The following is a 15,998-nucleotide window of genomic DNA, read 5'->3' as shown; positions in this document are numbered from 1 at the left end:
GGTGTTTCCGTGTGCAGGAAGGTTTAGACCTCCAAAATTTGGCAAGTGACGACTCCTATATCACACCATATTGTAACGTAGAAGAAGAACATTTGTCAAGTCATGGTCCCAGGTTATCATTACTGAGATTCTTGACTACTGGGATGAAGAAACGAGGCGAAAATTGGAAAAAAATGTCATCTGGCAGATTTTGAAAACAGTCAGTAGGTAGATAAAAACCTTAACAGAGTTTTCGCTATGTGCCGGGGTCCAGCCCCAGCAGGATCATCCCTCAGGATGAACGGCGTCGGCAAATGAGAGAGAGAGAGAGAGAGACCAGACCAGGATATGCGGCAGAGTCTGGCAGTTGCTTTATTTTTCACCATAGCCTTTCTACCCTAAGTTGGTACATTTCTAAGGGGGCAGATAAGCATACAGACTTAACATTACATCAGCTTGTCCTTCACGAAACCAGGTGTTCTCTGTATATTTTTGTTTATGAGAGTCTTTTCCCATAGATTTTTTGTACATTATCTTCTGGCCTTGAGCTTAGCAGAAAACAGAAAAGTGGCAGTCTCATGATACAGCAGGTTGCAACATAATAGAAATACAATCCTGTTAACATAAAAGTCAGTCTTTTTGCAGAAGTTCTCAGCTAAATTTATCTAAAAAGTTTAACACACAAAGACTCTGCGGCTCTGGTAGGCAGCCCCTGTTTAGCACTCCTGGTTAAAATTAACAATTATCTTATTGTTTTTACACTAGGGCTAAACTCTTATTTTTCTAGATCTCCAACTATATTAACAATAGTTTCCACTGCACAACCTCAGCACATTGACATGAATCAAACGTTGATCTAATAACCACTTTTAAAACAATATTTTTTGTATTCTCTAATAGGGCTTCCTCACCACCCAAAGGGCTCTGTGCCTATTAGGGCCCTTTTCATGGTTAATCTCTATGTATAATATCTTTTGGCTTTCAGGCCTGTTGACAATTTATGGCTTGCACCTGGTATAACTTTAAGCAACTTCAGTAGCCGACCCCGTCGTTTTTGTGGTTAATCTATTTTCTTTCTATTAGGTGTCATCTCCATGGGAACTAGATACGATTACATTTTTACAGAACAGAAATGCAAAGGATTGCAAAAACAGCAAATATGGCACAAAACAGGCTCTTAGTCTAAAAGTTAATTACCTGCAAGAAGTCACCAGCTAATCTCTATCTAAAGTATTTTTTATTAGGCACATTTGTGGCTATTTTATTTGTGGAGCTTTTCTCACCCTGCAGAGGGACCTATGCTTAATGGTGTCTTTTGTTAGCATACTGTGCTTAGGATGTTTAGAACAATCATGAGCATTTTTTGCAATGGGAGCACACATTTATCAAACAAGCCAGAATGCCAGCGAAAGGGTTTGAATTGAAGCATTTCCTTCATCCCTGGCCCCTTCATAGGGTAGCAGCGTCCAGGAGATTTATTTATTAGAGTTTTAAGTTGGTCCTCATTTAGTGAAAGAGGAGCAGGCGAGCTCTCGGCAGGCAACACAAGAATCCGCAGCAGGGCAAACAAGAACAACAGCAGAAAAGGGGGGAGGATACAGGGTGGGGTAGAGGCCGAGGCCAACCTGGAGGCTCCCTTATCCTAGACGGCCTTGCCTGTCAGGTTTTTCCCTCATGACCTCGTCATGGATGGGGTCCCAGATGGCCTTGCCTGCCCGGTATTTTCTTCATGACCTCGTCACGGGCGGGACCTCCCATAATGGCTCCCGGCAGTTATGAGAATATATAAAATATATGGAAAACCGCCATCAAGATATAGATGATAAGACAGTTTTCTAAGCAATAAACCCACTTTTTAAAGGGAATTTCCACTTTTTGTGTATAACATTAATATTACATCATCACAGGAAATCATTTGTTCCCAGGCCTTCATTCAAACCATGGGTATTTCTTCTTCAGTAAGAAACTGATGTTATACCAGTTCCAAGACACGCCGAGAAGTGTGAAGTTCCCCTAATAGTATACAACCAGGCATTCATATATTTTGATCAGTATTCTGCAATATTAGAAAACACTGTTCAAAATGTGACTGTTGCATGAACAGTTATGTTCATTGTTTCCTTATTGTTAATTCCTCATCCCCTCTGTTCTTTGTGGGTAACTTTTGCTATTGCTTCTGTAACTGTGGGATCATGGCTTTTACGGCCTTCTGGAATGACAATCTTGATATCATAGCCATGATTAATCTTGTCATACGTATAGGATTTTCTTTTGACTTTTCTGCTCACATTTCCTATGCATTTGTTTCCAGTTCAGAGCCCTCAGTAAACTGAAAACCCATTGAGGCATTGTATCTGCTAGGCTACATTGTGTTACAAAGTGCAGTTTCAACAATAATAGGAATGTGTGTCCTATCTGCAGCTAAAGCATACATCTTCAGGACTTTTTTTCAGATTGTTTCTTGTGACCCTATTTGGAGCTGCTCATGGTCTAAATTTTATCCCAGTATTCTTAACCTTTTTTTGAAAGTTAGTTTGAAAAGCCACTAACAAATCAAAGACCAACTGCAGAATTCCTGATTGGCCCAATCCAATATGATGAAAATGCACTATTAAGAATAGTCAATAGATAAAAGCAAAGGCACGTTTCTTTGGCTTGGAAGTACCATTAAAAAATGTTATTTAAAATATCCTGAGAGGGGAGAGGACAAGATGGCAGAGGAGTGGGTGGACGTGGAGTACACCTCTCTGCACAGATACATCAGGAACACACCTTCGGACACAGAAGTGCATGCAGAACCCCAGCTGAGAGCGGACAGGATTACCTGACCAGTGGAAAAGAATATACAGAACCATGCAAAACTCGGTAGGATGAAGGAACTAGGTGGGGAAACAGGAGTGTTAAGAGGATTGGACCTGCACTCGGCTGGTGGGAGAACTGAAGCGGGTGTCTGATCCCCACATCGGGGCAATTGCCTGAGTCAGAGGAGAAACACTTAAGGCTGAGAGTGAAACAGCTGGTCTGTTGCAGCCTAAATGGAATGAGAATCAGACAGTCCTTGTGGCAGCCATGCAAACCCTGGACAGGGACACAGGTCCCTGGAAGGTACAGCAGCTGGGAGCTGGAGTTTAGGGATTGTGGAGCAATCCCAGGGCGAGGCCTGCTGTTGACTGCAGAGAGACAGATCAAGGGGATGTGAGGGAGGAGCTTGTGCTGGGAAATGCCTGTGGTGGGAAATTCCTGAGCCATACAGCAAATTACCATTGGCTATCTATTTTACACATGGAATCCAGTGAATCTATCTTTAGAGAATATTTTAGTCCTTTTCTCATAAGCACTGAGTCCGAGTTTTTTGTAGTGCTCCTATACATTTTGTACATCATAAGTAGTATATATGGATGTTTCCAAGTGCAGGAAGCTTTAGGCCTCCAAAATTTGGCAAGTGACGACTCCCATATCACACCATATTGTAACGTAGAAGAAAAATATTTGTCAACTTATGGTCCCAGGGTTATGCTTATCTTTACTGAGACTCTTGACTACTGGGATAAAGAAATGAGGCAAAAATTGGGAAAATGTCATTTGGCAGATTTTGCAAACAATGAGTATGTAGATAAAAACCTTACAGAGTTTTTGTTATGAGAATATATAAGATATATGGAAAACCGCCATCAAGATATAAATGATAAGACAGTTTTCTAAGCAATAAACCCACTTTTTAAAGGGAATTTCCACTTTTTGTGTATAACATTAATATTACATCATCACAGGAAATCATTTGTTCCCAGGCCTTCATTCAAACCATGGGTATTTCTTCTTCAGTAAGAAACTGATGTTACACCAGTTCCGAGACATGGCCAAGAAGTGTGAAGTTCCCCTAATGGTATACAACCAGGCATTCATATATTTTGATCAGTGTTCTGCAATATTAGAAAACACTGTTCAAAATGTGACTGTTGCATCAACAGTTATGTTCATTGTTTCTTTATTGTTAATTCCTCATCCCCTCTGTTCTTTGTGGGGAACTTTTGCTATTGCTTCTGTGATCGTGGGCATCAAAAGGTAGAAATATTTCAAGTGCCCATCAAAAGATAGGTAGATAAACAAATGTGGTATATACATAAAATGGAATATTATTCAGCCATGTAAAGGAACTCATGCTACAACATGGATAAATCCTTGAAAACATTATGATAAGTGAAATAAGTCAATCACAAAAGGACAAATACTGTATGATTCCACTTATGTGAAATCTCTAGAATAGGAAAATTCATGGAAAGTAGATTAAAAATTCACTGAGACTTGGGGAAGACAATGGGGAAATATTTCTTAATGGTTACTGAGTTTGTTTGGGGTGATGGAAAATATTCATAAATAGTTGTGATGGTTGCACAACACTGTGAACGTAGTTAATGCCACTGATTAATCTACTTAAAAATGGTTTTTGAAATGGTATATTTCATGTTAGAAATATATGTTAGGTAGTTAGAATGGGAAAAAGGAGTCCAAAATGGTGGTGGCTAATCTGTAGACAGGGAGGATATTGGGCCAAAGAGTGTCCAAACCGTGACAAGTCTCCTAAAACAGCTTGCTACAAATGCCATTAGTTGGGACATTGGGCAGCACTCTGCCCTCAGGACCCAAGAGCCTCAAGGTAAAGCACCAAGCCTTCCCTCACGATGGTTCAACAGGACTGAAGCAGCTCGCCTCAGCCAGCCCGCCTGTCACAGATAACCATCATGGGGCTGGAGTCAACGGTGCAACAGGATGTGGCAGGTAGATCTGAGAATTTCTTGGTTGATACAGTGGCTACCTACTCTCTCCTGACCTCCTACTCTGGAGCCTTCTCCTCCCAAACCTGTACCATTTTGGTGCTATAAGAAAAACAACTATAAAAAGATTCACCTGAGCACTTCTTTGTTGCTGAGATGGACAAATATTTTCCCACCAATTTCTGGTGGTCCCTGAGTATCCTACTCCATTATTGGTAAGAGATCTTTCTCTACCTTCGAAATCTTGCAGCTATTGCAGTCCTGATACAAGACACTTTAAGACTCTCTCCTGGGGGAAAATTATTTTTACCAGTCACTAGGTGAAACAACTCCTGAATTGGAGAGGACATTTATGGATGTCTAATCAAAGGATCCTCAGATATCAAGTAGTGCTGATGGAAAATCCAGGCCTGACTATATCCTGTGAGGTTCTTAACCCTGCCAGCCTCCTGCCTACCACCAAGGGCTCTCTCCCCTTTCACTCTTGCCTAGAAACCTTGGACCACTGAACAAAACCCCAAGAAGGATTGTCAGAAGATCCTCTGACCAATCCTGAGGAAATCTAGTACACTGATGGAAGCAGCTTTGTCTTGGGTGAAGAAAGAAGAGCTGGATATGCAGCAAGCTCCAATTTTGAAACCATAGAGGTTAAACCTTTGCCACCAGGTACTTCAGCCCAATTGACTGAGCTCATAGCCCTGACTCGAGTTTTAAAGCTGGGAAAAGGAAAAAGAGGAGCCATTTACACTGACTCCAAGTATGCCTTTCTGGTGCTACATGCACATGCTGCTATTTGGAAAGAAAGAGGCCACTTGACCACCCAAGGGTCCCCAACCAAGTATGGTTATCAAATCCTTAGGCTTTTGGAGGCATCCACCTGCCTGCTGAGGTTTCAGTCTCCCATTGTAAAGGACACCAAAAGGGGAGCACAGAAGTGGCATGAGGGAACCAAGCAGCCGACCAAGCAGCTAAGAGAGCAGCATTACAGAACAATGACCTGATAGGGGTTGCCACCCTAGTTCCGCAGACTACTTTGCCAGAAACTCCTTCATATACTGAAGGTGAGACTCTTAAAACTAAGAGTAAGTACTTTCAAAAAGATCATATGGGGTGGTTCCAAAAGGAGGGACTCCTTTTTCTGCCTGGGAACCTCCAGTGGAAGTTGGTTAACACCTTACATGCCACCACTCATTTAGGGGAGAAGGGCCTCCAAAGATTACTAGAAAGGTCCTTCACAGGAACAGACCTCCAAATGACTGTAAGGCAAGTGGTCTCCTCTTGTCCCATTTGCCAATTAAAAGACCCCCAAGGAGCTCAAAGACCCCAACTGACCCAGCCCATCCAACGGTGTGGGACCTACCCAGAAGAGGACTGGCAGATGGATTTCACCCAGATGCCAGTTTCTCAAGGGTATAAATACCTACTAGTCATGATAGACACATTCACAGGATGAACTGAAGGCTTTACCACCCAGACTGAGAAGGCTGAGGAGGTGGTTAAAAAAAAAAAAAAAAAAAAAAAAACTGTTCCATGAAGTCATTCTGAGATTTGGCCTGTCCAGATCATTACAAAGTGACAATGGGAAATCATTTTCTTCTAAGGTCACCCAAGGGGTCTCTAAAGAATTGGGCATTACTTACTATCTCCATTGTGCCTGGAGCCATCAGTCTTCAGGAAAAATAGGAAGAGTCAACCAATTCTTAAAATCAGCGAAAAAGAATAACCCCAGGAGACCTTCCTGGGATAGAAGGAGGCTTTACCAATAGCTCTCCTCTGCACCCACATTGCCCCTAAGGAAAAGGTTGGTCTTAGTCCTTCTGAGAGGCTATATGGGAGACTTTTGTTTATAACAATGACCTCTTTCTAGATCCAGAGGCTCAGACCCTCTGGTCTTACACCATGGCCACTGGGCAATTCCAAGATATACACTTGTAGGGTGTCAATCAGGACCCAAAATATTCTAAAGAGCCACCACTGTATGGCCCAGGGACTCAAGTCCTATTTAGCCTGGAAAGATGGGTCCCCAAAGGATCAACCCCAGCCCACATGGAAGGGCTCCTCCCTACCCTGTAATACTTTCTACCCCCACAGCAGTCAAGGTACCAGGGCACGACTCCTGGATTCACTGCTCGAGTCAAGCCATGAAATGAAAGAGAAGAGGACAGTTAATACACCTGTGAGACCCTGGGAGATCTCAGATACCTATTCAGGACTACAAATGAGTACCATTGTAATGAATATCCCCAAAATTAAGTTTCTGGGGATAAGATTTCTCAGGATAGATCTAAAGAGCTAACACTGCTTGGCAGTGGTTGTACTCCAAAATAGATAAGAGATAGATCTCCTGATCCCTGAACAAGGAGGGACTTGAACCATCTTGAATGAGATGTGTTGTTTCTGGGTAAATACCTCCAGCTAAGTTGAAGAAAGTCTCACAGTCCTCACGAAAAACATTCAGATCCTACAGGATCTCAAAGAACGAGCGGCAGAGTTCTCAGGGTAGCTACAATCTCTCTTTGGGGGCTCTTCTCCTGGCGACGGGGAATTTGGAGTTGGCTAATGCCCCTACTAATCCTTGTTATCACCACATTTATGCCGCTTATGATTGCTCCATGTACAATCGATTGTTTAACCCATTTTGTCTCTGCCCAGGCCAACAAGCTGCAACACGCAGTGCCAGTTCAATAAGGATATATAAAACTACACCCAACCACGGAAAATATCACTCACTCTTAGATGAACACCACTATTAGGACTCTGAGGCTTCAGACTAGCAAGAGGGGGAGGCCCTTTTCTCCTCACCGTCCCACCTCAGCAGGAAGTAGCCAGGGAGAGCTCAACGCCCCAATTCCCAAAGAATTGGACCTCCCATCTCTTGAGGTGGGAACGTTAGATAGTTAGAATAGGAAAAAGGAGTCCCAAATGGCAGTGGCTAAAAGACAAGAAAGGAAAAAGCACTCGACTATGGAACAAAAGAAAACGGGAGGACGACCCTCAGGTGAAACAAACAGCCCTCCTGGCTAGCCCAATTTACATAGGGCAGACTCAGGAGGGAGGAGACTTATAAAAATGGGAAGCCAAGATGGATTGAAGCCTCCCCTTTGGGGTCAGCCTGCCCTCATGCCTCCAGGGTGTACTTTCCTTTGCTTGCTGAATAAAACTCTGAGCTGTAAGCGAGCTGTAACACTGGTCCGCTGTGTTTCAAATCTTTGCTGCGGAGAGACAGAACCAAGAAAATTACATACTACCCCGACATGTCTAGACATTATATGTAATACACAATAAAATATTTTTAGTAAATATTTTCAAATTTAAATTATTATTTAAATTAAATTATTAAATTATTGATTTGATTTATTTTTAATTTAAAAATATTTTTTAATAAAATTGTCTCACCTTTAACATGATACAATTGCAACTAATATGGTTAGAAGGTATGCCAAGTGAAACAATGGGACCACTGTCACAGAAGTTGCTCAAATTCCAGTTGTCTAGAAAGTGATGTAAAGTAGAGGACCTGCCACAAAAATATATTCAGGTAAATAACCTTCAATTCTGATATTCTGTGTGAGTTACATATGATATTACAACACTATAGTTTATTGATTTACACATTAAAATTCAGTAAAATATCAAAATACATGGATTATGATTTTAGAATATAGAAGGTAATAAAGATTTGCTTCTTCCCACAAATCTCTGGCATGCTTTTCAAAGTTTCTTTCAAAAATCTAAAGTTTAAAACTCCTGAAAATACAAAATCTGAATCTTATACAAAACTGTGAAAGCATTAATTACTATAGACATTATGACTTTTTCTAAACTTCTATTAGGTTGTTATCTTTTACTCTTTTAACTGCACAAACACCATTTCAGAAACTGAGAATTAAAAAGCTTTTTCCAGAAGGTGTCTTCTCCTTTTCACCAGTTTTATTCAGAGTACTCGGTTCGCCAGCCCAAAAATTACTCAACAGCCAACATGTGCCTGGCACTGTGCTATAATTTACTTGTAAAATGCTCATCTTTCTTTCTCAAAAACATCACGGAACTTTTGTTTAAGGTTTTGTCTTTTTATTCTAATGAACTCCAAAGTTTAGGGGGCTCCCAGAAACAGCAAAGGCTTAAACTGAAAGTAAGAATTAGAGTAATTTGACCAGATAAACCAAACTAAACCTGAAGATCAATGTCTGGACTGAACAGACCTACCCTGAGAATGTACCATTTGTGTTTTTAACCAGAATGTTATCAAGGATTTAAGATTTGTGGCATTCTTCTTTTTTCTTTTTTTAAGGGCCTATCTCTTTTTACTTTATTTTTAAAAAGTTATTGTAGTGTAGCTGCTTTACAATGTTGTGTTAGTTTCATGTGTATAGCAAAGTGAATCAGCTATACACATATCCACTCTTTTTTAGATTCTTTCCTGGCTTTCTTCAGTGTGCTATTTTAAGAAAGTTGGATTGATGATCAAATAGAGCAGAGCACACCTGGCTTCTAGTCTAGGGCTCTATCTGACAATCTGGGAGCGCTGCTGCTGTGGTGCTTGGAACAAGTCCTCCTGCCTCTCCCACCTTCTCCTGGCCTCCCTATAAACCCCAGCCGCTAGGTACCTTGATCTTCTTCAAGGCCAGACTCTTTTCAAGGCTGCCAGGCTTCTCAGGAAATGGATCATGCACGCCTTCCACATTCATTTCCCCCTCCTTCACCTGTCTTCAGGTGGCGCTGCAGCCGCATGGCTTTGGGGCTCAGCCCCATCCTCTCGCCTAAGGCAGTTCCTCCCAGGATGTTGGCCGGGTAGACGATCTGACCGGCTTGGCTGTAGATGGGGAAGGTGATGGTTCTCAGGTTGAGGCCCTTGTTCCTTTTCCAGGCGAACAAGAGTGGGTTGGAGGGGACACAGGAGCCCTGGTTCTTAGCGCACACCTCGCTGTAGGGGATCTGGGTTCCGTTGTCCTGGGTCACAAAGCCTGCACCCGCCTTCCACCTTGCTAATTTCTTCCAAGATTTCCGGCTCCAGCAGTGTCTTGGTGTTGGAGACCCCTAGGATGGAGGCATAATTGACCTCGGTGCTCTTCTTAGAGACGGAGAAGATGAGAGAGTCGTTGGCGGTGAAATGTCCTGCACAAAGCGTCACTCACCCTTGGTGCATCTCCCTACCGGCGCGTACTGCTCCTCGAGGTGGTCGTCTTCATCCTGGGGCTGGTAAATCAGGCCAGTGCCGAGAACGGCCGTTAACACCATGGGCAGCAGCAGGAAGATCCAGGGTTGCGAGCCCACCTTCCAGCCCAGCTGCCGGAAGGCCCGGGAGAGAGGCGCCTCCAGGCAGTTGGTGTGGCAGCGGGGCCGCTGGGCCAGTTGGTTCTCAGACCGCGATGCTGGCGGAGGTAGTGGAGCCTCCCCCGCGACTCAGGAAGGGGTTCTGCGTTCTGCCCCGCCGCCCAGCCAAGCTCGGTTCCCGGTCTTGACTGGAGGCCTAGGGCGGCTCTGGCTCTAGGCCAGGCCCTGTGGGCGGCCAGCTCTCTCTCTCCGGGTCAGGCCCCGGCTCCGACCCGGGCCCCTGGGACTCGGACCCAGGCTCTTGCCCACCGCCCGCTCCGCCTCCGGTGCAACGTTGGAGGGATTAAGGCTCATTTCCAGGAAGGAAAGACCACGCTCTCAAACAGCACAACCGATCAGAAAGGAGCTGTTGAACCGAGCGCCCCTCTCCACCCACCCAACGGTGTCCTAGAGAAGTTCTAAGCGAGTCTGTTTGAACCTGGTCTGCTCCTGCACGAATGCTAGAACGTCGTTGGCGGTCACGTGGTAGCCTCAGTTCAGTTCAGTTCAGTCGCTCAGTCGTGTCCGACTCTACGACCCCATGACTGCAGCACGCCAGGCCTCCCTGTCCTTCACCAGCTCCTGGAGCTTGCTCAAACTCATGTCCATGGAGTCGGTGATGCCTTCCAACCATCTCATCCTCTGTCGTCCCCTTCTTCTGCCTTCAATCTTTCAGCATCAGGGGCTTTTTCAAGGAGTCAGTTCTTCGCATCAGGTGGCCAAAGGATTAGAGTTTCAGCTTCAGCATCAGTCCTTCCAAAGAACATTCAGTACTGATTTCCTTTAGGATGGACTAGTTGGATCTCCTTGCTGTCCAAGAGTCTTATTCAACACCACAGTTTATTTATTTTTTTTTTCCATTTATTTTTATTAGTTGGAGGCTAATTACTTTACATCATTGCAGTAACACCACAGTTTAAAAGCATCAATTCTTCGGTGCTCAGCTTTCTTTATAGTCCAACTCTCAAATCCATACATGACTACTGGAAAAACCATAGCTTTGAATAGACAGACCTTTGACAGCAAAGTAATATCTCTGCTTTTTAATATGCTGTCTAGGTTGGTCATAGCTTTTCTTCCAAGGAGCAAGTGTCTTTTAATTTCACAGCTGAAGTCACCATCTGCAGTGATTTTGGAGCCCCCCAAAATAAAGTCTGTCACTGTTTTCATTGTTTCCCATCTATTTGCCATGATGTGATGGGACCAAATGCCATGATCTAACAAGCCCCCAATTTGTCCCTGGCACCCATCCTCTCAGGATTTAGTTAATACAAGAGGCACTTCTTAAAGGCGATTGAAATGAGTGCTTACACGACTCACAATTGACTGGGAGAATTTGGCTTGTTCAGGTATACACACACACTCACACACACACACCTGCACACAAAAGCCATAGATTTTCCCTGTGTTCTAAGTGGCAGATTTTACCTTTGAGAGGATCATCCAGAAGCATGGTTCTCAGGTAATGCTTTGGTGAACCTGGTACAGCACAGTTTGTTATTTTTATTCTTTACAGGCATAACGTTCTCCTTGTAAAAAGTTAGAAGTAAATGCATAAAATAAAAAGTGGGAAAGGAAGAACCCAAGCCCGGTCTTAAAACTTCCTTCTATCACATTCCTCTTCTTAACAGAAGTGTTAAAAAGTGGGAGCTTATCCTTACAAACTATTTTCTTTGCATTTGCAAGCATATCCAGATATATGCAAGTATATCTTTTTCATAAATATTATTGCACTGTCTGTGTATGAGAAACCTGGGTTTAATCCCTCAGTTGGGAAGATCCCCTGGAGAGTGAAAAGGCTACCCACTCCAGTATTCTAGCCTGGAGAATTTCATGGACTGTATAGTCCATGGGGTGGCAAAGAGTCAGACAGGACTGAGCAAAAAAGAAAAAAAAAAAATCTGTGTATGCAGATTACATTTTTCACCAAATACATCAAAGTATCTCAACATGTAACTGTATTTAGATTTATCTTATTCTTTTGAATTGCTTTATAATTTTCCATTGTATGACTGGATCATAAACTAGCCATAACACTATTGATAGATCTGTAGGTTGTTTAGAATGTTTTGCTGATATGAACAGTGCTAAGTGAACAAATCTTTTTCTTAAAGCATAAGAAATGCATTTGTGAGATGATTTTGTAGAAGGGGATTTACTGGACCAAAGGATATCCCATTTTAAATTTCTCAGTTATTGATAAAATCCATAGAAGTTGAACTTTCCCAATGACTAAGTGGGTAAAAAATCTGCTTGCAATGCAGGAGACACAGGAGATGTGGGGTTGATCCCTGGGTGGGGAATATCCCCTGGAGAAAGGAATGCTAACCCACTCCAGTATCCTTGCCTAGAAAAGCCAATGGACAGAGGAGCCTGGCAGGCTACAGTCCACAGGGTCACAAAGTCAGACACCACTGAGTGACTTCACTCACTCCCCCATACAAGTATCAACTTACACCCTCATGAAGTTCTTTTTTTGTCACAGCCTATCCCAGAATGTCATTAAAGTGATTTGTGTCATTGGTATCTTATTTTAATTTTACTTTTGTTACTTAGACTAACCATATTTCCTCTTTGGGTAAATTGTCATGTTATACCTTTTCCTGGTTTCCCTTTTGGACGATTCAAATTTTCTTCTTCACTATAGAAACTATTCATGTACTAAGGAAATACTCACTTGATCCTGTATTTTGAGTGATGAATATCCCCTTACCCTGTTCTCCCACCCCATTTGCTGGTTACCATGCCTTTTGTTTGTAGTTGAATTAACTTAATTTTTTAAATGAATTCTGGATTTTGTTGCATAATAGACAGTCATTTCCCTTGTACTAGGGCTTCCCTTGCAGCTCAGCTGATAAAGAATCTGCCTGCAATGTGGGAGACCCGGGTTTGATCCCTGGGTTGGGAAGATCCCCTAGAGAAGAGAAAGGCTACCCACTCCAGTATTCTGTCCTGGAGAATTCATGAACTATATAGTCCATAGGGTGAAAAAGAGTCGGTCACCACTGAGCGACTTTCACTTTCCCTTGCAGTAATTATAATCTACTTTAAAATTTCCATACATTCCTTTTTTATTTTTTATTTTTTTTTTTTTAATTTATTTTTTTTTTTTAATTTTTATTAGTTGGAGGCTAATTACTTTACATCATTACAGTAGTTTTTGTTATACATTGATATGAATTAGCCATGGATTTACATGTATTCCCCATCCCAGTCCCCCCTCCCACCTCCCTCTCCACCCGATCTCTCTGGGTCTTCCCAGTGCACCAGGCCCGAGCACTTGTCTCATGTACCCAACCTGAGCTGGTTATCCGTTTCACCCTAGATAATACACATGTTTCAATGCTGTTCTCCTGAAACATCCCACCCTTGCCTTCTCCCAGAGTCCACAAGTCTGTCCTTTTTTAAATTGTTGAAGTATAGTTGATTTATAGTTGTGTTAATTTCTGGTGTACAGCAAAGTGATTCAGCTATACATATAAGTATACTTTTTATTTTTTAAGGTGGCCAAACATTTTATTCAGGCTACTGCAGTAGCAGAGAGACTTCAGTGTAAGCTGAGCCCACCTTTGCTGAAACCAAAGATGGGAGTGAGAGGGTAACAGGCAGGAAGGCTAGGGGTCTTCAAAAGGAGAAAGTAGGCTGCAAGTGTTAGACATTTTTTTCTCTCTCTTAAGCGGCAGGAGGAAGCAAACTGCAAGTGTCAGATTTTTTTCCTTCTCTATACAAATTTAAAAGGAGATTTCTTTTAAGAGTCCGTGTTGCCATGACTACACCTGGTTCCACCTGAACTTAACTTTTCTCAAACCTTGAGCTAAGCAATCCGTTTTTCTTATGGAAATGTTTTTCTTAAGCTATGTTAATGAAGTCTGTATTTACCCTAGACTCTGTCTTTCTTCAAGACAGAGATCTTCAGGACCCAGATAATCAGGATAGTGTGATCACTCACCTAGAGCCAGACATCCTGGAATGCGAAGTCAAGTGGGTCTTAGGAAGCATCACTATAAACAAAACTAATGGAGGTGATGGAATTCCAGTTGAGCTATTTCAGATCCTAAAAGATGATGCTGTGAAAGTGCTACACTCAATATGCCAGCAAATCTGAAAAACTGAGCAGGGGCCACAGGACTGGAAAAGGTCAGTTTTCATTCCAACCCCAAAGAAAGGCAATGCCAAACAATGCTCAAACTACCACACAATTGGACTCGTCTCACACTCTAGCAAAGCAATGCTCAAAATTCTCCAAGCCAGCCTTCAACAGAATGTGAACCGTGAACTTCCAGATGTTCAAGCTGGATTTAGAAAAGGCAGAGGAACCAAAGATCAAATTGCCAACATCCGTTGGATCATTGAGAAAGCAAGAGAGTTCCAGAAAAACATCTACTTCTGCTTTATTGACTATGCCAAAGGATTTGACTGTGTGGATCACAACCAACTGTGAAAAATTCTTAAAGAGATGGGAATACCAGACCACCGACCTGCCTCCTGAGAAATCTGTATGCAAGTCAAGAAGCAACAGTTAGAACTGGACATGGAACAACAGACTGGTTCCAAATCAGGAAAGGTGTACATCAGGCTGTATATTGTCACCCTGCTTATTTAACTTATAAGCAGAGTACATCATGAGAAATGCTGGACTGGATGAAGCACAAGCTGGAATCAAGATAACTGGGAGAAATATCAATAACCTCAGATATACAGATGACACCACCCTTATGGCAGAAAGCAAAGAAGAACTAAAGAGCCTCTTGATGAAAGTGAAAGAGGAAAGTGAAAAAGTTGGCTTAAAGCTCAGCATTCAGAAAACTAAGCTCATGGCATGCAGTCCCATCACTTCATGGCAAATAGATGGGAAAACAATGGAAACAGTGACAGACTTTATTTTGGGGGGGCTCCAAAATCACTGCAGGTGGTGACTGGAGCCATGAAATTAAAAGATGCTTGCTCCTTGGAAGGAAAGTTATGACCAGCCAAGACAGCATGTTAAAAAGCAGAGACATTACTTTGCTATCAAAGGTCTGTATAGTTAAAGCTATGGTTTTTCCATAGTCATGTATGGATGTGAGAGTTGGACTATAAAGAAACCTGAGCACCAAAAAATTGATGCTTTTGAACTGTGGTGTTGGAGAACTCTTGAGAGTCCTTTGGACAGCAGGAGATCCAACCAGCCTATCCTAGAGATCAGTCCTGGCTGTTCATTGGAAGCACTGATGCTGAAGCTGAAGCTGCAATACTTTGGCCACCTGATGCAAAGGACTGACCTATTGGAAAAGACCCTGATGCTTGGAAAGGGGATGGGAGGAGAAGGGGACAACAGAGGATGAGATGGTTGGAAGGAATCACTGACTCAACGGATATGAGTTTGAGTAAACTCCGGGAGTTGGTGTTTAGTCCAGGCCTGGCATGCTGCAGTCCATGGGGTCACAAAGAGTCAGACACGACTGAGCAACTGAACTGAACTGAACACTCTTTCTTCAAGTTGGTTCTACCTAAGACTCAGAACCCATTTGACAAACCAGTATGTTTTACTCTTGCAAATGTTCTCTTAAGTTATGTTAATGAGACAATGTCTTTGCTTGGAAACCTGCCATTCTTCAAAATTCATGTCAATCATTTTATGGCCTGAGACAACTCACCTTGTGCCAATGTTATCTCAAAATGTATGTTGTGGATGAGGAGCCTGATACCACTATGAGTTTTGAGACATTTCCCTTCTCTAATTAACAGCCTGCTGATAGGAATATAACATACTGCTGTAGACTAGCAGGGGGCACGCTTTCTGCCTCCTTCTGATTTCTATGTTAGAACCTTTGTCTATCTCTTTTATACTTCAATTAAACTTTATCACACAAAAGCTCTGAACAGTCAAGCCTCGTCACTGGCCCTGGGTTGAATTCCTCTCCTCTGGAGGCCAAGAATCCCAGCCTCTTTCAA

At 42.6% G+C, this 15,998-nt stretch overlaps 1 long non-coding RNA gene across 1 annotated transcript; it reads right to left on the bottom strand.

The window, feature by feature from the left end:
• Positions 1-328: 328 nt before the first annotated feature.
• On the bottom strand, positions 329-10,079 carry LOC110144810 (uncharacterized). The gene is made up of 4 exons (XR_011489442.1): positions 9,672-10,079; positions 9,359-9,564; positions 8,148-8,268; positions 329-7,963 (listed from the first exon to the last, which is right to left on the bottom strand). It is a non-coding gene; the product is annotated as an uncharacterized lncRNA (long non-coding RNA).
• Positions 10,080-15,998: the final 5,919 nt, after the last annotated feature.

This window comes from Odocoileus virginianus, chromosome 9 (genome assembly GCF_023699985.2).
Source record: "Odocoileus virginianus isolate 20LAN1187 ecotype Illinois chromosome 9, Ovbor_1.2, whole genome shotgun sequence".
Lineage (NCBI taxonomy): Eukaryota > Metazoa > Chordata > Mammalia > Artiodactyla > Cervidae > Odocoileus > Odocoileus virginianus.
Note: the sequence above shows the minus strand (reverse complement) of the source record. Positions and strands in the feature narration are given on the sequence as shown.